The sequence below is a fragment of the Etheostoma cragini genome, chromosome 2, assembly GCF_013103735.1.
Source record: "Etheostoma cragini isolate CJK2018 chromosome 2, CSU_Ecrag_1.0, whole genome shotgun sequence".
NCBI lineage: Eukaryota > Metazoa > Chordata > Actinopteri > Perciformes > Percidae > Etheostoma > Etheostoma cragini.
This window is the reverse complement of record NC_048408.1, coordinates 9,646,373-9,671,874: the sequence shown is the minus strand read 5'-3', so window position 1 is coordinate 9,671,874 and position 25,502 is coordinate 9,646,373. Positions and strand designations below refer to the sequence as shown.

Sequence of the window (25,502 nt, the reverse complement as noted above, 5' to 3'; positions counted from 1 at the left end):
GTTTTACTGGTTGGACAGCATAAAATAAATTTAAAAAGAATTCTTTCTCTTCTCTGATTCGTTCCATTTTGTTGTCTCTGTCTATTTCTTAACTTACACTGTCACTCTGTTGGAATATGCCCAGATGTGGTACGCACCATAGAGCTTGTCACATAATGCACCCGTGTGCTGATGTGTACTAACATGTGCATGTGGCACGGTAACTGGCCAACATGATCATTATAGCATTTCAAGAGGGCTCTTTATCAGACACAACTAAACTACACCAACAGAAAGGATGCAGCGCTCTCCAAAATAAACAATTTATTGCATACTTATTGCCACACATAAAGTGCGATAAATATATTGAGTCAATATATCTTGCACCGCTAATTGCATCATAATTCCCTCATATTGTGAAGCATTTTAGCTGGAATATTCCCATTGAGATTCAGAGTCTCTTTTACAACCTGGTAGTTGTCCTGGCCAAGACAGCAGCATGAAAAGTTTCAACATAAAAATCACAGGCTTAAAACAAACATCAAATTGTATCAAATAATCATTGGTCAGAGTTCAGGAACAGGAGCATTCAGTGGACAGAACGTCCTTAATCCTGTTTTTAAAATAGTCAACGCTAATAAAATAATCGAGTTTCCCGTGACTTTGTAGCTCACTCCCAAGATGACTGAGCAAAAACCTTTAAAAGCACTTTCACCAAACACAGTACCTGTTGGAGGAATGCCGTACATAATCTGTCCGTGTGATCGAAGATTGCAGCTACCATTAGTTAACTTAAATTATCTGCATATTCAACATTTTAATGTTGTATGTGGTGGAATTTTTAGGTTGAAATCACCATTGATTTATTCAGCTCGTTGGACAATTCCATTTTCTTTCCCTGCTATATTTCAACAAAAGCATCCTGAGGAAAAAAAAGGCAGAAGTTTGAAGATCAAAAGGAGCCGATGGGGGCGGGGCGGGGTAAAAACCTCAGCTTGATTGTGTTCCGCAAAACTGTCCGTGAATACTAACAAGTCCTACGCAGACCGATGACGTGGTTGATCGGGTTCATGCCTCTGAAGCGTATTGGCTACTTTCCATTTACGATCTGTATTTGTGCATGCCTAACTTAGGGCTCCAACAAATTTCTGTTCAACAAGCCTTTAGCAAATTGAATGCAAGTTGGCAGACACATTGATTGATATCAACCATTCTCCATTCATACTTTCATCACTGTCGGAATGTTTTGGTAACGTGTGGGCTGTTACTGTCCGTCTTCCCGTCCCTTAACTGTGGGAATTTGATGCCATGGATGCCACATAGTTCACTCGGACTGAGCACCATTCTAAATTTTGTGGAGTGGGGTTTTAATTTCAAAGTTTGTGGTCCCCAAATTCAAATCATAGAGTAAATCTCCACGGAAATCCAATAGACATACAATTCCATGGTATGAACTAAGCGTTGTTAGAGATTGCACAGCACTCCAACAAGAAGAGGAATTAAATAGCCAGTATGAGTATAATGAGTATAATTAAACATACTCAGTGGAGGACCTGGCAGGCGTTGTAGTCACATATTGCAGGCGGCAGCAACAGCGCTGTCTCTGCATGGCCAAACTCAACGTCAGTGTACAAAATGGCCAGTGAGCGATTAAATGTGAAGCCAACAACACATGGTGAGCGGTTAGAGATGCATGGCTGGGTACAGAATCAGTGCTGTGAGCTCAGCTCAAAGCCAATTATTCATATAAAATGAAGCTGTTTGGTTGTAGATAAAGGATTATTATTTGTTATTCGTGCTGAAAAAAAAAAAAGATTCCCACAAGGAACTCTCTCAACTGACTCTTTGGAAAAGCTGTTTATGTAGAGTGTGTATTGAACATGGATTCTAACAGGAGATGGTTTTATGGTCGCCCTGTGTGATTGCTGACACAATTCCTCCCAGTAGTTTCTCAAATGGTAGATTGTGTTGATTTTTGGAGAAAGGGGGCTAACATGAATTTTGAAGCATAGTGGCAAAGTAGAAAATTGTAGGAGTTATTGGTGGCTAATGTAGCGTCCCTTAACAGGACAACAATGGCGTCATGCTCTTTTCCACTCGCGTGTTGTCAGTTAGTTAGCGGATGAGAGGTGCGAGATGTCTGTTGGAAATCTGAAAAGGGGTATTCGTGTCACGTCATCTTTGTTTGTTTTTTACTGATTGTTCTCAAGGCAGAAAACGTAGAGGTTTAACAGCACCAGAGGATTTAGACTCCCCTACTGATGAAGTGACAGACAAAGACAATCCTCGCTGGGCTGATCCTTTAGGTTCAGGTAGGGCTCCACATTGAACTGTCTTGTTTTGTTGAGTGTGGCAGACTTTATCCCTTTTTGGCTTTGTGGACCTGGCTGTGTGCCGGCACAATGTCATTTCTGATCATTACACATCTGGTATCTGTTACAATATTATTGCTTTCTGTGTAATGAATATTTTGAGGCATTAATGCAGACTTAAGTGGCATTTGCATGTGTCTCGAATTAAAGGGAATGTTTTACTTTTCTAAATATCCATTGGCTTTGTGGGGGAAATTGAAAAAGGAAATTGGCTCAGCGCTTTGGAGCTTAATAAAGAGATGACTGTGAAAAGAAAACAAATCCGCTTCTGTCGACGTTGTACGAAGTAGTAGATGTTGATCTCACAGCATCCTGTTTTATTTTTAGCGTGAGGGGAGCTTTATCTGTATTGTGATTAAACTGCGGAGCGACAAGTATCTTGGCTTGCTGTTGTTATGTCAGATCAGAACTAAAGGAAAGAATGTTCTCATGTCTCTTACGGATAAATACTTTTTATTTATTTGTATTCAATTGATTAAGTTGGTTAAAGGTCCCTTTGCTAAGCTTAAATTGGGTGGCAACCTTTTGTGTTTAACTGTCCTTTAATGTTGACTTGCATGTGAAACACCTAGCCATGTCTATGTTCAGTTCACTTCTCAATTTAATTTTATTGTAGAATCATAAGAGGAGTTATCTCAGGATGCTTTACAGGTAGAGTAGGTCTAGACCACCCTCTATTATTAACAAAGACCCAACAATTCCTCCCAAGAGCGAGCGTTTGGTGCTTTTCTTCTAAAAATCCTGAGTTTAGTTCTCAAACAATATCATTGTCTGAATTCATGCAGTGTTCTGGGACCATCTGCGATGTCGCCTGCTTGAATCGCTATGTTTACTACTTATTGCACTCTCTGAAACACCAAGAGAAAGTCATCTAGACTTTTTTTACTTTACTGTATTTATGTATAGTATTGCACTGGACTGCATGGTGTATTCATGCTCTAGTTTTTATGGGTATTACGGCAGGAAGGAGCACTGTAATATCTATTTTTATGGATAAAAAAACTTGACTTGACTTGAATTCAGCAACACTGAGACAACACATGTCTTTTGCAGGCATTGTGGAGCTACACAGTGTAATGTATACTCTGCCAGCAGTATTAATACCGGGTGGCTGTGTCACGTGGCTCTACCTGTGACAAGGCTGTGTCTTTGTGAGCCCTGCTGGGCCCCCTTTTGACTTTTTTTTACTTTGACTCACACCTCTACAATTTCACCCAAAATGACTGAGGAGTGTTCAGTGAATAGGGATTTTTTTAAGAACTAAATACATTTTACTATTTCAACTTATTTGCCACATCATGATCAAGGCCGCTGTAGCTTTGAGTGGTAAAATGTGTTGTATCAACAGAGTAGTGTGTGTCGAGGTTGACACTAGAAGGCTGGAATCCTTTCTCTGTGCCCACCTTAAAGTTGTAATCCTTAAGATTTACAGTCCTGTGGAAATACAGTGAACCGTAACAAAATGCCGACCATGAATGGTATCAAAAACTGGGTTTGATATTAAAAACTTTACATCTGAGTTTAAAATGTGTACAAAGTGTACATTCCAGTTTGATTTGTGACCCCAAAACTAGTGGTCCAATGTCTGAGTTACACACAGCGAAGTAGGAGACATTTGCATACTCATATATAGATTCATTCTAGATACATCCACAAGGGAGGAGTAGATGTAATGGATGAAAACCAAATATTATTTAAAGAGAGTATGTAATACATGTCATACAACACTTAGTGAGGGGATCTTTAATGTCTCTCCTTTGTGTGTGAAGTATAACAGTTTATTGCCTGAGTTCTAGTGGGCCTCAAAGCTCAAGTTATTAAAGCGGCCTCCAGTATCTGGAAAGGCCAGAGGTTGGAGAGTACGCCTCTATGCTGATGTTGACACAAGATCTACTGTATGTTCTTTTCCAAATACATTTTCAGATCGTGCTCCTTATAAAATAAACCCACTCTGGGAGCAGTTGCATATTTGAGGCTTTTAATCATGATTGTTATATTGGATTTGAATTAAATATCATCCTGAGTGTTTATCCTGGAGTTTATGCGAATTCAAAGAAAAACACAAGGTAATGCAAACAGTAATTTAATAGACAACGTTATATCATGAAAGCCCGCATTTGGCAGACGGTGTCCTATTATTCCTACAATCTCTAACAGACATGCGCAGGCGCGGGAGTCATAGCTGCCTACTGGGTTTGTCAGTTTCTGTGGCGACTGCTGTGATAAGCATCAGAGCGGCACAGTATGGTGGAGCAGCTTAACAGTATCTGAACCGCAAGAAAAGGACTCAGTGGGTGAAAAACACAAGCTAATTGGGGACCCACAACAGCCAGCAGGCCATGACTCTATTATTATTTTTTGGGCATTTTCAGCCTTTTATTTTTGACAAGTCAGTTGACACATGAAAGAAGAGAGAGAGGGAATGGCATGCAGCAAAGGGCCGCAGGTTGGAGTTGAACCCCGGGCACGCTGCATTGAGGAGTAAACTTCTATATATTGACGTCCCGCTCTACCAACTGAGCTATCTGGGCGCTCAGCAGGTCACGACTTTCCAATTAATTTATAGTTTCCCCAAGCAGAATAAATGAACATTGAGTGGGAGGGGATACCGATCCCCTTCTTTTACTAATGAGGCACTTATCTCCCAGCTATAGATTAGTTAATGTCTCCGCTGTCGTCCAAGACACGAACACAAAAAGGAGACATCGAGGCTGCCTTGCGTAGAACGCCTTGCCCTGTACAGTCAGCAATAGCGGGTTTTTTCAGTGCTCCCGTGTGTCCAAAAAAATTTTAAAGACTTTTATAGGTTTTGATTACACCTGGCCTGCAGATTTGCTTTGCACAGATTTCCTGTCAAGAGCCATTTTACTCTCCACAAGGATTAAAAACTCAACCTTCATATCACACAGATCTAATGAGGTAGCAGATATATGCCGGGCTGTGGCTTTGCTGCTGGGATTGTGTTCATGATGTTATCGCAGTTTGTCTTGCCAACCTTTTCCAGCTTGTTTGCTGCTGCCATTCTTTGACGGCACATGGTAATGGAGATAAAGACAAGAAAAGGGAGGCAGCTAAGCACACGTACAGTGAAAGAGACACAGAATTTAAGTCATGTTAGTTTGTCGCTTCCGCCACGGGCAAATGGGCTGCTGGTTTTGTAACAGTAATTGCAACAATCATTGGAACATTGCTCTGCTTTTCTGGATTTGACCACACTGTTTTAGTGTTGGCAGGTGCCACCTTGGCCTGCTGGGTTTGTGCCTCTCTCCAGCGTCATCTGAGAAAGAAAAATTGACCCAGCAAGCGGTCATTTGACAAGTCGACTTTAACAAGGTGCCTCAGCTTGTAGCCAATTTCCCAGTTTTCTAATATTTGCTGGATGATATGTACACACAAAGTCCGCTTGAGGTTCTCAAATTCTGTATACATGATGTGCATCTGCAGGATGATAACAATGTAGGCTGTGTTTTTCCACACCTCTCCTGTGAGAAAACACCTTTTTCTGTTTTAGTTATTTTTCTGGTTTACATTCTTCGTAGCGTTACGCATTCCCCTGAGTTCCGCGCCTCAGTCTCCCACCTTCTTTGTACTACTGCTCCTCCTCCCAAGCTTACTCACCCTAACAAGCACACTCATTTTTCTTCACTTAGATTTATTTGACCTTCCAGGCTTCATATTCCATGACATCCTGTCTGTTTGCATCACTCTGATCCAACACCCCCACCGTTCTCTAAGGACATTATGTTGTCAGGCCGCATACCTGTAGAGGAATGCCAATAGTGATTTGCATCAAGCCGGTCAGGCAACAAGATGGTTATTACACAATCCCTGTGGATTCCAGATTATATGGCCAAGTGGGCAAAATGAATAGAGCTTATTATTTTGATAAGTGTTAAACAACGAAGAACCTGACATCGGATCTAACTAAAGCAGGCGTCTGGCATCTGCTCTGCTGCGTCGCACCGCCCTGTGTGTGTTTTCTTTCTCTTGCTCCCTTTCGGTCTCTGTCTGTCTCACACCCTTACAAATGTAAGCATGTTTTTTATACTTCAAAAGGGAAAAAAATAATGAGCCTATAAATACTTTTACACAAGATCCCATCCCCACCACTCTAGCTACCCCCGTCCTATTTCCATTCTCCACTGTTTCAAAAAACAACAACATAATTTACAATATTTTACAATGAAAATTTGTTTCCGCTTGATGACGCTTGGGATGACGCACGTGGGAAGCTTACGGCAGTGAGATCAAGTAAAACCTAATGCTCATCCCAAGGGAACTGTGCATAACACGTGCATACTGTAGAGTGCTTACTGTAGAGCGCTAACTATTTGATTACACACACACATACGCGAGGCGGCTGGAGCTCAGAGGTTAGAGATGCTCGCGGGTGATGAGAAAAGGTGCCAGTTTGAATTTCAGTTGAAATAATCAAATCAGGGAAGCGAGAAAAGCTCGCCTCTGTGCGCAAGGTGCCCTTGATTGGAGCACTTAGTCCTGCGTTGCTACTCAGTGGCAAACAGTGGAAGACTGTAGTTGGACTCAGCAGCTTCCAGCTGTGAATGTGTCAGACTGTATGACTGTACGCAAAGCACCGATGAGAGAAAAGAAAAATATGTAGGTAGAAAATCCTCTCGAGATATAATTTGGAAAGAATGGAAAACACAGAAACTGACATCCTTATTATACAAATTACCTCCTCCGTTGTGTCTGTCATTTTTGTCATTTTGTTATTAAAGGTAATGGGTCTAAAAACAGGGCACGGATCACCCAGTGGACTAACAAGAAAAAAGCTCAATCAGAAAGCCTCGTCGCTCACTATGAGTCAACAGTGTGATTCAGTTGAAGGCATGTAATGATGATTACGGCAGACACACAAACCCCATTGGATGTAACCCTGTGCACAACTGTCCCATTCAGACCACTGAGTCTGGTTCCAGCAATGTGGTGCATATATACTTCAAATGACTGCCCCGTTGTAAAAATAACTATTTCAGTGACTACAAAGCAATTTAAGGGAAGGCATAAAAATAACAATCCTGTGAGGTTAGAAAGGTGCATGTTTTTACATTGGGGTCCAAATGTTTTTAATTGCGAGATTAACGTTCTTATTGGCCTAGCAAACTTTGTAGTTTTTTTCACATGTTGTTGTAACAACTAGTAATGTTAGAAAAACTACAACACCACACCGGATCTAGCTAGACCGGAAACGAAACAGCACGTCGCACACACGCTGTTTGGGCTTGCAAGCCGGCCAAAGAGTAGTAACGTGATGTTTTGAGTGGATTACAAGCGCGAGATGACAAAATGGATCTGAAGGGAAAGTTTACTTCTAAAAAGTTGCCAAATGGTTCTATTGACCAGACCAAAGTTATCTGTGGGTTTTGTCGTTGTGAACTGAGCTATCATCGCAGCACGTCCAGTCTGAAATACCACTTGATGGCCAAGCGCACAGCGGATGCCAATTCCCCCCCCCTCGTCAAAATATTGTTTTCACCCTTTAATTGATGGACAGTGTTACATTGTGTGAGAGATTATTTGCTGTGAGAATGTTACGTCTGAATACTACAGCATGCTGTATGCCAATGTTTTCAGTAAAAAAACAAAGTTCAAAGCAAGCTGATCCACTTTTCCATGTTAGAATATTAAAATGAGAAAATATAATGGGACAAAAAAATCAAGTGACATTTAGAATAGATAAAAATGTGCAATTAATTGCGATTAATTACATGTTAACTATGACATTAATGTAATAAATTGAAATTACATATTTTAATCGTTTGCCAGTACTAATATACTGTATGGTAAGACACAGTTTGGTTGTCAAGGGATACATTACAGGAACTCAGTCGGGTGGCCGGGTCGTCTCTCGCCTTTCTAACCTAGCGGTCCTGTCCATTAAAGGTGGAAAAGTCCCAAAAAAATTGAAAATTTGGGAAAAAAACAGATTCTTACCGTTAAACTCCATATTTCCCAAGGCAGTCAGTCCCAGAGACACATTTCACGATTCATGCTGAATTTCCTCGAAACCTTCTGTGCTCTTTTACATTATACAAAAAACAGAAATGTTCTGTGTTAAATTCACTGCGGAGCAGACTGAAACAAAGTGTCACTGCTAATTCTTATCAGAAAGGGACACGTAAATCTGTCCACAAAAAGTACAAGCTATTAAGAAGATGTTATTTGAGTCAGTTGAAGCTGAAGCAATCTTCAGGAAAATCATAAAGAAATGATTGGCAATTTGCTTTGTTATCCCAAGCCCTATATTTACATGGAACTAGTATTACCATGGGACCTCATTTGATTGAGGAAAAACCCTGTGTCTGTGTTTCATGTGGCACATTCGCACGGGATAAGTCTATTTTTTACTCACATCTATTGACTTTATACCCCGGATCAGATGTCAAGGCTTTGCATAACCTATTGAATAATAAAATGTTCCTTACCGCAAGTTACGGACATGGCAGATTCGCACAAGATTATTAAAAATTACTGGAAGACCCCAGGTAATACTAGTCCCGTGCAAATAGGTTTGAAAAGTTCAAGCTATTTTGTCCACCATGGGAACACTGGGAACCTGTATTAAGTTTAAATTAGGATCTTGGAAATTAGATTATTAAAGCTGCTATAATGAATATTTTAATACAGTGTTTTCCCAAGGATTTTTCCCAGGGAGGTAGTAACTCTCCCCCAAAAAGTTAAGGGGGTGAATGTTAGCGGATTGTTAGTGTAGAATTGTGTGAGCCAGCCGCTAAATAAGTCAAATTAACTCCCATGCTTTTTTGTTTCTATGAACCAACCTCACACAAATGATGACATAAAATGTAAAAATGTGCCTACAACAGTTGAACATCTTAAAGCATCTGCCGACCACCAGGTGGTGGTGCTACAACGGGATACGCTCCACTAAAGGCACATCCAGCACAAATACAAGGCCTCAACGTTAAAGCACAGTACATGATCCAAAAGCTCCACCAACACATGGAAAGAGCAATGCACGGCCCCAGTTCAAATAACGACAAAAAAGCACGTCTTTACCTTTAGCACAGATGAGAAATGTTACGCGGCCGAGTAACGTTAGCATAACCAAGTAATGTTAGAGCGAACAGCAGACGACTCCTCTCTTGAGCATATGATGCTGATGATCTGGTATCTCCGAGCATAACAGACTATAATGCCATGCAGACTATAATGCCATGCAGCTATAATGTACATGCCGTTCGGCCATGTAAATTTATAAACGTAAAATTGTTAGAAATTGTATTTCACTATTTTAAATGTGTGCTATGGTGTTTTATCCTGTTGAAGTGAGCTAGTTGTGAGTTATTTTGTGTGTTATAAACTTACTACCATGAGTGAGAAGGGTAGACAGTTAACAGGGCTGCTGTTCTCAATTCACTTGCGGATTACTTCGGCCGCAGTGCTTTCTGCGGCAATGCATCGGTATGACATGATATGAAAAATTCATATCATATAGGAAATTAATACCGGTATACGGTATAGACCGGTATACCACCCAGCACTAGGCAGATATTGGGCTTCTGGCGCAAATAGGATTTCATCAGTTGGACCCAAATGGAACCTAATGTGAATGTAATCACCAGTGAATATTGCTATTATTAGAGCTGTATTATGCAGCCAATTTAGCTTCCTTTTGTATCAATTTTGCATAATTTAAAATCACTTAACTTAATAGCCATGTTATGGATCCATCGTAAAGACTTAATATTGGCTCTTATTGTGGATACAGCACATGAGTGAAACTTTGTTTAACTCGTTTTCAGAGTTGCAGAGAACGGAGCTTTTTAAATAGCTTTTTAACAGCCTTTTCCAGATAGAACACATCACAGTTAGCAGTGCAGAGGTGTACAATAATTCTCAAGAGGCGGTTTAGGACACATTCCTTCGTGGTCTGTCATGTTTTTAAAGTAATCGGTTGAGTCCTGCACATTCCTGTAATGAGCAAGAGCTTAGTGTGTGAAATTTTCTCATCACAGTATGCTTTCCTTTAATGACTTGTGAACATGCTCTCTGTTATTATTGACTAAATGAGTGTCTTTTGTTACACTTTCAGACACACTCACACATCGCTTGGGTTCATTCCAGTGTTCCCCTGGGTGCCGTCCAAAAGCAATAGGAAGTTAGATGTTTTTGCTGCTCAGTGCTCAGTGACCTAGCCTAAGCCTCAGTTTCTCTGATCATAGGAGAATTAACTCATGTGCCATGTAGTATTATGAAGAAATAATCTGATATATTTGACGGAAACTATTGCACTGTGATAAAACTGTAGACGTAAGCAGATGTGGATGATTTTATTGCTGCTTGGAGAAGTTTATTAAAACACTTTTAGCTGTCTCTGTTGCCACAGTCGACCTAATATCTTAAGAAATTACATTTCAACTAGAAGCGCTGTCTGTGATTCTACGCCAAAGTAGACATTTCTGTTTGTTGGGGTTGCTTTTTATTGACTAGTAGAAGAAGATAAGGACACCTAAGGAAATTATCCCATCAAAGACCGAGGAATTTCTACTCCGGCATCACCGAGAACAGCCTGGTACGGAGATAGCACCGAACAAGGCCGGAAGGCACTGCTGAGAGTGGATCGTTAGATAATAAGGGGCCCTACTGAGCCTTAAGGATATGTGCAACAAGCACTGCAAGAAAAGGGCTAGGAGAATCATTAAAGATCAAAGCTAGCTGGGTCACAGCCTTTACTCCCCCTTCATTGAGGTCGAAAAGAACCTTCTTTCAGTTACATCAAGCCAGCACTGAAAGGCTCAGGTGGAGCTTCTACCCTCAGGCCCCCACATTCTATGGGGAATCATGCACAAGTTGAAGGAGCTGATGTGATTACATTTTTCTAGGATTGTACCTAGTACGAATATAAATTGAAAAATGTTGAAGGTAAGTTGAGTTGTCACATCATTAGTCAGTGACATCAAATCACACAGTTTGATGACATGCAGTATATAAGTGATAATATTGAGCAAGCGGGTCCTTATTGCAAATTAAACTTAGTGGCCTGCTGTTCAGAAATAACAGACCGTAGAATGCCCTTGTGGACCAATTGGAATCAAGTATTCAACAAAGCAGTGTAACACAGTTCTTTCTTCTTTTTTCTATAAGGGATGACATTTAGTGGACTGGATGGTTATTTGACGTCTGGAGATGCATCACTGAATCATCCTCTATATCTGCTCCTAGCTCTAATGAGAGACTGGGAGGATTTGTTAATAGTGGTGCACAATAGGAGAGCATGTTAGGGCGAGGTCATTAGGGATGGGGATTCCATGATTTATTTCCATTTACAGCTGGTCTGGTTCCTGAGAAGGATTTAGATCTGGTGCTACTAGCTCTTTATCAAGGTCTGTTTATCACCCACAATGATTTAAAGTTCTATTAAAAGATTAAAAAAAAAATTGATTTCTTATTTAAACATCCCTCAGAAACAGTGCAACCATAAACATTTGATCTAAGTTATGTTTCCGGCCCTCTGATGGATCGATGGATCTTATCTTGTATTAAGTCCACCACCTTGGTCTGTATCTTGCTAGATTCTTGACTTTTTACCTATTTACCAGCCAGCTGTGGCTAAAACGCTGTAAAGCAGTGTAGCTTCAACATTGTTCATATCAGAAATCACTTGGTTTGGCTTTAATGTCTGGAACTGAGACTGAAGCAATGTCACAAAAGAAAAAAAAAAATGCATTTGGGTGCATTTACCAAACTGGACAGCAACAGAAAAAGGTAGTGTTTCCAAAATGAGTGCTTTTAGAATGTGAAGTTGGAGGCATGCAGGCACTTCCTACCACCATAGGGAAGGGAGGTGAAAGGAAAGTATAGTGATTCAAGTGTATCATAGGAGTCATAAGACTGGTAACAACCTCCCCAGGCCAACCGTCGTGACAAGGACCACAGTGCACTGGGAACTGGCTTTTCCCAAAAACAGACAAAGTCTAAATCCTCATACTTCAGATGCTCAAATAGCAGATTTGCTAGAAAAATTACTTGAATGATTTACTGAGTTTCAGCTCTACTGTCATGTACAAACTTATAGATGGCTAACTGAATAACTTTTGAAAAAAATCTACAAATTTTATAGAGGTAAACCAGTAATTACCTTTAAACCTGCGCAGACAGATGTTGCCCAGCTGCCTCATAAAGTAAGTTGCTCTGAACTGGCAACCATACTGTAGCGTGAGATTATCATATTACAACTGAAATAGCAGCAGTGTTATGAATGTAGCAGAATTAGGACCCAAACGCAGAGATGACAGGCAGGCAGGCGAGTGTTTAGGTGAGAGTCAAGGAAAAGGAAACCAAAAAAACGGAACACAGACACTGGTAAGACTCACGAGGGGACGACGGATCACAGGGAAAGCCAACGTGGAACACAAACTTACAAAAGGATCTGAAAAGAGACAAGGGGACTACTAAATACACTGGGTGGAGAGACAAGAGGCAGGTGATACAAGGACTGGGAAACAGGTGGAAGACATCAGGTAATTATAGGAGCGGGAAAACACAGGAAGTAAAACTAAAGACAAGACAGCACAGAAAACCAGACTAAGAAAATAAAACGGGAATCAGAACATCCAGCCACTCACAAGGGAACACAAGACAGAAACTACAACACCAGACCAAGGCCTGTTGCAGGAAAGTAGAAGGAAAATATCCAGGATAAGTGAAAAAGCGCAGCTTGACTTAATGCAGTCCGCTCATCGCGGCTTAATCAGTTGGACGTTTGGCGACCCAGGATGAGAAGGTGAAGTTATGTCAAGCCTGGTGTAGAAAGCTGGGATAAGTACACGTTCACAGCTTTCTTAGATAGACCACGGTATCGATCACAGATTTACTGATGTAGAAATGGAGAAGACTAATGCGGCATATGTTTCACCCGCTGAACAGCAGCTTCTAATGGAAATACGGCTGTTACTATCAAATGGAGAGAAAAGCCCAACAGACTAGCCTATTAGTCAATCCCTATTTCTACAAAGTTGTATGCTACACTGTGTTTTAATTGCTTTTAATATGCTTGTTTTATGTGTTGGTTTGATTGCTGTATCTGTTTTTATGTGCTAAATGTTCTGGTTTTACTGTAAAGTGTCTTTGAGTAGCGTACCATGTATTGCACTATATAAATAAAATGTATTTTTTTTTGCCTACTTTGCCTTAAAAGTGAGCAGAGGGAATTAATGTTCCTTGGGAATTGTACCCTAAGGACTAAACTTAAATGCATAGAACACAGAAACCGGGCTAATCTCTATTTTTACAAAGTGAGTGGACACTGAAGCGATGCGCAGGTCTGTGCAGCGCTCGCACACTAGGCAGCCTGATGGTCCTGCTAAGAACTTGCGATGTATGTATAATGTAATGTAAAACTATTCTCAGGTTTTTGCGGCCTCGAAACACTACCGTCCCACCGTGAAAAGCCCAGACTCTCTCGATTGCCATTCCACATCTAGGTGCCAGTACAACCATGTCTAACCATCTAAACAACTGCAATAGTAGGGTTTAAATCAAACTCGTTACAACAATAGTGACAAGTAATGCATGTTAATAAAAAATAAAGCAGAACCCATACAGAAGACAACGGAATAACTGTTAAACTGTTATTTTGGATCATGGCAGCAGCTGATTTAACACAAGACTCCAGGATTAATCTTAGCCTGGCTGTTAGCCTGCTCTGGAGAAAAGAATAAACAAAGAATACATCTCCATGGTTACTTGTCTTGGTTAATTCAACTTGCTTTCGTGCAACCAAGTCAAAGCTAAATTCATCCAGTATTACTCTAATATCCTGCCTTATTACCTTATCCTGGTTTCGTGTAACAGGCCCCAGGGAGGAAACGAGGACTAAACATATTCAAGACCGAAAAGTAACACAAGGACAAAATATATTTAACAAAACGCCCAACCACAATAAGGACAAATGTGAAGCAGGCTGTTAAATTGGTATCTTCACAGTAAAAACATATAATTATGTCCAGTTTTGGGGTCTGGGTTGTGTAACAAAATCCCCTGGACTAGATTTGTTGTCTCCAAAGTGGAGACTTCTGTTATGTCAAATGGTTAGCCTACATAGAAATAGCTTTTGGCCCTTAATCTTCTTGTGGGACTGGAAAGTTACATGAACTAGTGAAGAGAGAATTCATTTTTTGCCCTTCAGGGTGGTAATGTTTCATGTCAATGGAGCCATTTCTTTCTGCTGAGGGTGAAAAATGTTTGTAGAGCTGTGCGTCAAATTGTGGTGAAAGCAGAATATGAGAGCCTGTCCTCCCCTTTTGTATTTCAATTAGGTTTCAGAATGGGCTGCAGCAGATGCTGTCAATTATTCTGTGCAGAGGCCTAAATACAGTATCAGATCCAAAATGAGTAATTAATCATTAACTCATCATCTTTGCCCATTAATCCCACATGAGCTAAATCATTCTGTCAAGAGTCCAAATTACCGCCTTGTGTTGTAATTCTAGGTCAGGTATATGTGTGTGTGTGTGTGTGTGTGTGTGTTGGGGTTTGTGCGTGTATATTGGTGTGTGTGGGTGTGCAGGGCAAATTTGATATTTTGACTGAGGACATTTTTGCAAAATGAGGTTATTTGGACCGACCCTCACTTCTTCACAGCTGAGGCTAGACTAATATTACAAGAATAAGGAGTGGATTGGGTTAACTTAAGGTGAAGGGTTAAGGTTAGACACGTGGGGCTCAGGGTTATGAGACGATCACAAGCTAAAGAATGAAGGCTGTCAGGACCCTGTATTTGTGTGTCTGGGCATACACGTATGTCCACTCTCTCAGTTGTGATTGTTTGTATTCATTTCTCTGGGAATGAAATGTGAATTATGTTTGTGCAGTCGTGCTAAAACAACAAGTCATTCAACATTTCTTTGGCCACTTGGCAGCAGAACTCAATTTATAGAGTTGATTTGGCAAACTTGTTAGCAAACACCTTACTATTTACACAACCAACCACAGTAGCATATTTAGTAGAGTCAAAGTAGGTTCAATATTTACTGTGCTCATTGCTCTTTTTTTGCACTTCACAAACTCCTAACAAATAATATCTGGCTAACTTTGTCACTAACTTTGTCTGTCTGCTTTTTGGTATTAGGCATGAAGTTTTGCAGACTGTCAAACCAAAACAATGAGCTAAAAGACCCTAAAACACTCTGTAGAGCTGAAAGCAACTGCAGTCAGATGATAATTCTCTGTTTTTTTGACCCTGTAAAATCCTCTCTTCACATTACACATAGTCGGTTGATCCTTTGTTAATTGAGACTCATTAACATTGACTTGGTGGAAACAGCTAATATTGATAGTGTAGGACGTATGAAGGGTCAGCAGTAATGACTTACCTGTAAATGTAAATTTGCTGCATTTATATGGCGCTTTTCTAGTCTTAACGACTACTCAAAGCGCTATTACATCATACAGGAAACATTCACCATTCACACACATTTATACACTGTGGCCGAGGCTGCCGTACAAGGGGTCACCTGCTCATCAGATGAACACTCACACATATTCACACTCCGATGCGCAGCCCCCCTGTCCGACTACTGTTTCATCAAAGAGCTGTTGGAGGGTTGGATGCTCCCTAACCCTCATCACTTTAGTGCTGTATGGACTACTAGTATCACTGTTAGATTCCCAAACCAAGCTGAGATAATTAGTATGTAGGACATCTTCCTCTTAATCCCTTGTGACTCATACTGTGTGTTTAAGTGAACTTTGCTCTTGCCATCATGAATATGATGGGAATGGCTGCACTGGATGTGATGCGAAGTTGAGAGATACATGAATAATGAAAATACTAGTAATGCAAAAACAAGATAGTGGGTTTTAAATATGGGGATTAGTGAGAATATGGCATTCTGGCTGCTCTGTATGTGTCTTTGAAGCCGGGCTGTTACATGCATTAAATAGGAAATTAGAGACTGTGTCCAAAGCTTATGCTCAGAGTGATACTTGAGGAAAAATTTTAAAAATGGTAAGAAAAATATGGCTCTTCTATTCAAAGCCCTAAATGTTTTGGTTTGTAAGTCTGAAACCACAGTCAAAAGAGGACATTCAAAAAATGCAAAAAAAATTCCAACTATGGTATAAAGAGATTACATTGAGCTCTTTCAGGTCAATTGGGGTCAGATGATAGAAATAACTGCTGCACAAACCAATCATATCTAATAAAGCTTAGCAGATGCTCAGGCTCTACTACGACCTCAATTTTCCAGGGGAACGGCAACATTATATCAAAATATACTAAGGCTTGTTGGCTTTAGGACAGTTACGTAAGTCATTACATTATATATTCATCACCTAAAATTGTCAACGTTTTTTCTCTTGAATGTTATTCTGACAATCTTTAGAGAGATGTATCGTGGGTTTTAATTGGCAATTAAAATGTGCTAATTGCCAATTAAAATGTACTGCGACAATACGGCACCAACCCTCTGACCTACTACATGCTAACCAGTAAAGCTGTTAAAGTTGGCAGGGTCATTTAAAAGGCTAGTCTCGCTTTGCCAGACCTTCCTACACAGCGCTGCGCAGGAGAGTCTGGCTATTCCACACAGCATTCCGGGATTGGAAAAAACATGCTCTGGTTTATTGGCATTTCCTTAAACCAATCTCAATTGAGAGCGTACTCTTCCCTCTAATGCTGAATTAAATTAACATTTACATGCTAAGAAATATATGTCTAGTTATACAAGCAGGGCTGAAAGATGGAGAAATTGTTTAAACTTGGATGCTTCCACCAAATCCAAAGGAAATAGCCAGCTCTTTAACTGTTAAATGTTTTGTTTTTTTCATGTTCTCCAGCTGTCACCTTAATATCGTGATACCACCCAAGCATAAATTCCACACCACCTTAGCACTTGGATTAAGTCAAGAAACAGTCACCTGCACTAGTGTAGATTAGATAATAAAATCAACAGGGCTAATGCAAAATATTAATAGCAATGTTACACTTGAGTGGGCTCATTCGCAAACGTCCCAAATCCCGAACAACGAGCTAATGTTAGGTGGATTGGGTGGATTTAGCTAATGTTGACTCTCAAATTGGGTTGGCATTTTAGCGATAAACGAAACTACTTTCAGCTAACATAAAGTTTGGCTGGAGTCAGCGGGCCATGCAGGTTCATTCAACATACGGCAGCCTATGTTTTATTTTTACTCTATCATCGCAGTTAAGCAAAATGGCCTGTTACCTAACTTTGTAAACAGTCAGACTCCGGTGGGGCTTGACAGACTGTGACTGACAGTAAAGCATGCTGTGGCAACTGGTCTCCTTGAATATAACCAACTGATTGTGGAGACTGTATGATGAACTTTTCTCTCCCTAACTGAATAGTAGGGATGCATTGTTCAACTTGCTCAAATGCCTATGGCTGTGGCAACAGATGGCTTTGAGGTACTGTACTGGTAAAACCCTGGATTCATGGTTTCCAATATCAAGCTGGATTTGTTTCACCCAAAACAAGACCGTGAAATTACACAGCAGCTGTTGTGAGAAAGTGGAGCAAATAGCACACACAGACACACAAACACACATGCGTTCACACACGCACGCACAGATACATGCACAGCATCAGCTGTCTAGTGTGATAAGCTCTTACAGTAACTCTCACCATGTATTGTACGTATTGCCTCCACAAGCACTGTAAAGTACTGTATAACTTGAAATCCAGGCATAATTATTCACTAGAGTCTTGTATTTTAAATCACATTTTACGGTGATATGTTACATATCATTACTCCAATATACAAAACATATGGTTAAGTAAATTTAAGTCATACTTTCCAGCCCTATATGCAACTACCCCGCATCAGTGTTTTTCAATATGTGGCCAAGTTCCTTGTGTTAGCAAAGTAATGTGAGCTAAGTGACGGTTAGGGAGGTTGATGGGCATTCATAAACTTTACTAATGCTTGGTCTTTGATATACAGTAATTACATATACTATTTCTTTTATTTGTCAAATATATTTACACGTGAGGAATTTATCTTCTGCATTCAACCCATCCTAACAAGGGGTGAAACGATACACAGATCCAAATCGACATAACAAAGAAACCCTCAACAATCCAATGTCATCAATACCAAGTAAAAATACAGAGACAAATCGCCATCGCCATCTTTAAGATGCACCTTTTATTGCACACTTTATATTTCTTCTTTTTTAATTAAAAGTAGTTCTTTAATTTAATTTAAATTCCTGGAAGAGCACAGTAATGCAATTAACTAATCATATTTTAATTGCTTTATGTAAATATGTATAAATTTACAGGCTTTGTTAAATGGTCTTCTGTGTTAAATGGTGATTTACACACCCCACACTAATTAGAGGCAGAGGGCAGCCATAGTCCGGCTCACGGGGACCAACTCTAGTTGTAATGCCAGTACCTTTGTCAAGGGCAACGGCAGGAGTTATGTATCACGCATGTCATTATGGGGGGAAGAAACTGGTGCACCCGGGGGAAGCTCACCCAATGCCTGTTCTTCTTCTGTCTCTCACCAGTAGTTCACTTAATTGTGATCTGTTTTTTCCCTAATTCTAATTTCCCTAAGCAATACAAGGCGAGGCCCCCTTTTTTTCAATTAAAACAAGTTTTTAGTGTTTTAATAGTGTAATACCTAAGAATGGTTCTTGAAAACATGAAAAAAAATCAATTTAACATGCAATGCAAAAAAGCTTTAACATTTTATAAAATAATTTATAGCTAGTGTTTTTTCTTTATTTTACTAATTTGGCAGCTACTGTAATGTACTTAAATAAAGATGAGTTAAAACTATTTAAAATATACAGTGTGTATGGGTATAATGGATGCATAATTAACATCCAGGATTTTACTGTAGTTTAGCTTGGGTTTTCAGGTTATTATAACCTCAATAACCTTGAAGCATGATTAGTTTGCTCATTTTATAATAAGTGGCAATATCTCCTTAAATACTTGCCTTCCATGGACCTAAATTACATAATGGGATCCATCCAATCTTGTAACGGGATCAAGCTGCTTGGTAATTGCAAATGGGAATCCAAGCCACCCAATTACAGTTGCTGCAAGTTTGTAAGTTTGTGTGTGTGTGTGTGTGTGTGTGTGTGTGTGTGTGTGTGTGTGTGTGCATGTGTGACTCTGACTCTGTGTGTCTCTGTGACTCTTTCTGACTCTTTGTGAAATTTGAATAGGAGGCTGTATGCAAATGTTAACTGTGGCACTTAATTTTGACATAAACAATCATTTCACTTACAACTCTGTTGGTTTCCCTCTACTTTTGCATAGGATTTAAGTTTTTAGTTTAGTGTTCTTGTGTTTTGCCTTAACACTTTCACTGTTGGTTTGTGTTGGGATGGGATGGCGAACTGGATTAGACGCGTCAGAGATCTGGGTTCAATTCCCATTGCGATACATCAACCAAATGTCACCGAGCAAGACAAGTCCCAGGTCAAAACTGAAAATGAACAATTTTTTGACGCTTTTTCAACACTTTTTTGACGCATTTGAGATACTTTTTTAATCACTTTTTTATGCTTATTTTCAAAATTTTCAAAATTTTTGTAACACTACCATCAGTGTACTGTATACATCAATAACACCAATATATTACCACTAGTTTAACACTATTTTCTTTTTCGAATTCATGGTAAAGAAACCTCATTTAGATGAAATTATATATTTCTTTGTCTTTTGTCAAAGTGTTTTGGGGGGAATAAAACACCCATAATTGAATAAAGTAATTAACTGCTCCTTTGTTTAATTTGAATTTCCATGTAATATTTGGAAAATTTTGGTTAAAAGAATCACAAATTTCTGATGTAGAAACAGGGCAAATTTGTCCCTAGGACAACAGGAGGGATAATATAGTTTATAAAAGCATCAGCCAGATGTATTGTATTGTAAAGGTTTGGCAAGGTTAGGCTGTGAAAATATTCTTTATATATTGTAAACTTAAACCAATATAGTTTTTTTTAGGTACGCCTTTTGTTTTAGGTGGCTAAAATACATTTAGCTGTTGCCCCCTTCCATAGCTCTACATTGCTTAGTTTCCGTGTCAGTACTCCTGTCTGTTATTCGATACCAGGGATGTGCTGACAGCCATCTACTATACTGACTATGGATATGTATCTCAACACACCTGCACTTTACACATCCAAACACTACACAGTAGTTATCACATGTATGCTAGAGCTTGCTCTGTTTACCTGTGTATGAGTGACTGACCATTTGTCCAGTTTTGTCACAGTTTTTGTTACAAGGTATTAAGCTGTTGTTCCATTTGTATCACAAATCAAGTGATCGAAAAATTCTTCATAGCTTTTATTGACAAAATGATACTTGATTACATAGTTTGTTAGGGGATCTCCCTTTAAACTGCATTGTTGATGTGTTCTTGACTTAAGTTGTCAAAGTGTCAGGTCACATGGCCACACCAGATCAGATCAGTTTATCATTTCAACCATCAATAATGGCTCCGGGTAGTATTCCAAGGCTCTGTGTTATCTACTAACCTGATGGAGTTTCAGTACAACTAGGAGCATAATCAGGAGTTTCAACACCCTCCATGTGACCTCTTGCAGACAGTACCTCTGTTATTCCATACAGTAGCCCTCTGTCTGCAGAGCTGGATGTGTGTACAGTCCCGAATAACTGACAAGACTGTGTTGTCTTTCTCATCAATTTTCACTTTGTATTTGGGAAATGAAGCCCAATCTGGAAATGAAAACAGACGAGGTTTGAGTTTTTTTTCTGTTGATGCTTATAGTAGGAAAGAAATTACCATGGCAAGCAGGCAAACAATCAACACTGCATATTTGAGGTGTGTTGCTGTATGAACTGTAGATCGAATTTTCCCGGGATTGGTGTTTTCTTTTATATGAGACAGGTTTTGGGTTGTGTGTAGAGATACAGAAAGAAGAAAAAAAAAAGCAGTGGTCACCATTACAATGCACTCAAACCTATCCTGTGTGTCCTGGTTGAACTTTAAATCTGTCTCCCTCTATCTGGGTCAGCCCATCAGCCCCCCACCACGCTCTGCACTGGTCTGCCTTTCAGACAGCCACTCAACTATTCAGACTTGAATCACTTGTGGAATACTGAGGCATGATGGAAGGGGGTTAAAAGTATCTTTTTTTTATGGTGGGGTCAGAACAGCCTCAAAAATCATTTTTCAGCAGATCAATTGTCTGTAAACGGTTCAGCCGTGCTCTGCTTCCAATATGTTCTTTTTAGGGTTGAAATGATTGTAAGATTGAACTGCTAGTCTTTATTTTTGTGGTTGTAATTGTGTGAGAATGTTTCTGTGTTTGTATGTGTAAAGGCCTGTTTTCCAACAAAGATGCTTTGACAATTTTGCAACTACGATTTGGTGTTGAATTATCAGGCCATGTTTTGGCAGTTTGCAGATTATCTGTGTTGGCGTTTTATTTGCCTAATAACTATCTTTTATTGTATATTGTTTTGAAAGTTTCTTTTTATTAAATAATTGCTCACAGCATTTACACAATCAAACAAATCTGTGTTGGTATTTGTGACCTCCAAAATCTTAATTGACTAACCGTTTCAGCACAAATAAGAGACAGATTCACTAAACTGCAGAAAACCCAACTTATTTATTGTGCGACCAAATGATTCCAGGCACTTGTCACACTGTACACCAACATCAGAAACCAACTACCTGCCACAGGAGCACTGGAAAATCCAAAATCCTCTAAAAGGGTATCAGAAAGTACATAGCTCATGTACACTAAACCTGTAAATCTCACAAGTTAGTAACTATAATTTTATTCTATATGTAATTAATTAATCTGCACCAAAATGCCTGGTGTAAACGGGATATAACGGGGACTAAAGAAGACTCATTTCATTCGCATGTCCTCAGTATAAGTATAATAGTATAATAAGTAGAAGTTCAATTCACTTTTGAGACCTTGAGGACAGCCAAACTCAAAATTTTTAGTGTAATAATAAATTCAATAAGTACTTTATCTAAAGGTCTGAATTAGGGCTGAACGATTAATCGCATTTCCAATAATATCGCGATATGTTAAACCCGATTACCTAATCGCAAGGGCTGCAATTTGGTCATGTGACTCGCGAGAGCAAATCAGTCTGCACTCTCAGAGAAAGCATCAATTTGGCACGCTAACGCTACGTCGTAATTTAAGCAGATTTCTGTCATTCAAACAATTCTGAGTTACAGCCATTTTATTAAAAGGAAGGGTTTTATTCTGGCTTGAGTCCATGCATGCAGTTAATGGATACAGGCACGGAGAACTGAAGGCTGGGTTAACAACATTAGCTCTGATTAGCGGTTAGCTCCAGGTAGCTAGCTCCGTTGTAAAGATAAGGAGTAGAGGAGACTGCCGCGGAGAGGGGAACAACCAGAATCTGATAAAGGATGTCCGGGGAGCTCTCACTGTCCGCGATGTTTCAACGGTTTTATTAACACAGTTAATCCCTCCGCAAGACCACAATAAGCATGATACTACTCACAAAACAATTGCCTCGCTGAGCAAGTGCAATGTTGACGCTGTCATGCATGCAGCCTGCAAATTCATGAGTGGGAGGGGCTGGAGGCAGCTCCTCGGTGCACTCTAAAAGAAAATACATTGTTGTGTATATGTAAACTATATTATTTACTTATTAACATAATTGTCTTTATAAATTTCATTTAACTTAAAGTTCAAAGACAGTTCAACCCACATGTGAAGTATGTTTATTACAGTAAATAATAATGTAACTACTACCAAGGGCCCTATTTTAACGATCTAAGCGCACGGCGTCAAGGTCTGCATGGTTCAAAAGGGTTGTACTTACTGTCTTCATTAATTCATACGTGTGTTTTGGCCGTAACATGCAATGAACCAATCCGTGTCATCTCCCATTAAAAGCCAGGCATGTTGTACCTTGGCGCACTGCTTTTGACTGTTATATTTTTATTTTAAATCTTTTGCATGTGTGTGAGCGCTGTTGCGTGTCCCTGTGTGTGTATAACAAGGATATTGTGCATGCACTGTGCAAGAGCCTACGTGCATTTTACTAATGCACTGTTAAAATTCAATGAGCTGTTGAATTTGGACCAGATTTTTGTTGGTCAATGGTGCGATCACTTTCTGCTGCCGCAAGATAGCAATACGCCAAGAATTCACCTGAAAACACCTCCGTGTAAGACCAGCACGCCCAAGGGCGCAAAGATGGCCGCAGATGCTTTTGCTATTTAAACGACGTGGGCACAAGACGGGAAATTCCCATCGGTCTTAAAATAGCAAAGACATTTGCGTCTCCCCAAAACAAGTTTCCTTTTTTATATTTCAAAAAACTATACAAAAAGATGCAACTTTTTTGCAACTTTCTCTTGTCTACCGCAACATCTTTGGAACAAACATACAAAATACATTGCCACTTTTATTGTAGTTTTTTCAAATGATCCCACAAAATCAGGCAATTTGGGTCGTAACAATCTAAAAATAAAGGCCACAAAATCCTGGTTAATGACAGTTTGATGGGACTGGAACTCTGCAGAAATACCCTTAATCAAACAGCGGATTCTGCTGGCATTGTCCTACTTTATGTCCTCCTGTTTGTAATCTTAGATGGTGAAAAGAAGACCGAATATGCTCCATCGCCTATGAATAGTTCTCTGTTCTCTACTTTATAACGGATGCTGTAGCTGAACCATGGAGTGTGGCTCACTTGGGAGCAGCTGGACTACTGTAAATCTTAGCAGCACCAAGTTCCACTTTATAGTTCCACTTTATTTGTCCTTTAGAAAATGAAATTTTGTGTGCGGCAGGATGTATAAAACACACATACACAGAAAATAGCACTAACAGAAGCCCCCAGCAGCTACAAGACCTGTGGCAAAATGGTTTACCCAAACCACAGAGTACAGTATCCCCCATCATCAAGATCAATGTGATGGAAAGATAAACTTTTGTACATTTATGACAATACTGGTGTTTAACACAAATGTCAGAGTTCCAAATATAGTTATTCCATGCCTGATCACAAAAACAAGTTCATTTAGGATGTTCTGTTTAATAACTAGTTCATGACACATTAAAACTGTGTTATCAGATTGACAACATGACATTGGACAACTTGTCTAGGGGGCTTTATCTGGGAGAAGTGACTGGACCTGTCAGGCTGTGTCAGGCCACCAGCTGTGGGGGCCTGGCTGACATCCAGTTTGACACCACCCTTGGTGTTTTGTCATCTCTGTTCCCTTACCAAAGAAAGTAAGTGTGGTAGACAGGTATTTTCACAACACATGATCCACAACATTGCAGTGATGGCAGTAAGAAAGAGGCCCAGCAATTTAGGCTGCTTTGTTATGTTTTTTAAGGTAAACTGACAAGGTTGGCCAGTTTGGCGTTTAACCTCCTTGGATCTCAGATGTTGTTAAAATTTTACTCAAGCGGCTATCTACTGCTAAAACCCACAGGACTTCATAACACTGCCAATTAGAAGAGAAGCTCATTATTCTTCCTTTAAATAAAGCAAAGACAAAACTATTTTGAGTTAATATTTTTTATACAGACTATCCGCCGGCTGATTATCGGGTTAGTATGTCACGGCCCTAAGAGAAGGCGGAGATTAAATCTGGCAAGGGTCAATCATCCACGCCTCTCTCGCTCTCTCACTCTTGCTCTCTGTTTTTATTCTGCATGTCTCTACCTCATTGTCTTTGGATTATTATTAATGCAGTTCAAGTAAAATTCCAACATCAAAGTTGTTGTTTTGTGTGCATTTTGTCACATCTGTACACACCCTGAAGGTGCCATGATAATCCGATCTGTAGCTGGGATATATTTTGGGTGAATTCCATAATACCTCAATAAATGATCCCAACACTAAGTCACAGTCACACAACACACATAATATCCATATATATTTATTCAAGGCTTTCAAATTTGTTGGCACAGTTGCTGATGGCTGAAACAGTCTGTAGCTAAGTAATAATGAAAGAAAATTCCCAAGAATGATCTCTTAGAAGGAAAGAAAAGGTTCAGAAAAGTAAAAAAAGATTGAAGACTCTCAGTTTAACATCGCAAAGACCAACACAAAGTACTATGTCACGGTGGCAAGGTCAATGAATGTTTATCCAAGTGGATCTGCTATTTATGATCAAAAGGGTGCGGCGCTATGCACA

General features: G+C 39.7%; 1 protein-coding gene and 1 long non-coding RNA gene across 2 annotated transcripts in view; one reads left to right on the top strand and one right to left on the bottom strand.

Annotated features, from left to right (window-relative positions):
* LOC117954692 overlaps nt 1-12,296 on the bottom strand; it is a 28,135-nt gene extending 15,839 nt beyond the window's left edge. Inside the window, exon 1 of the long non-coding RNA XR_004658876.1 lies at nt 12,282-12,296. This is a non-coding gene — a long non-coding RNA (uncharacterized LOC117954692). The remainder of the gene's footprint in view (nt 1-12,281) is intronic.
* mtnr1aa (melatonin receptor 1A a) overlaps nt 1-25,502 on the top strand; it is a 41,024-nt gene that overhangs the window by 2,419 nt on the left and 13,103 nt on the right. The window lies entirely within an intron of this gene.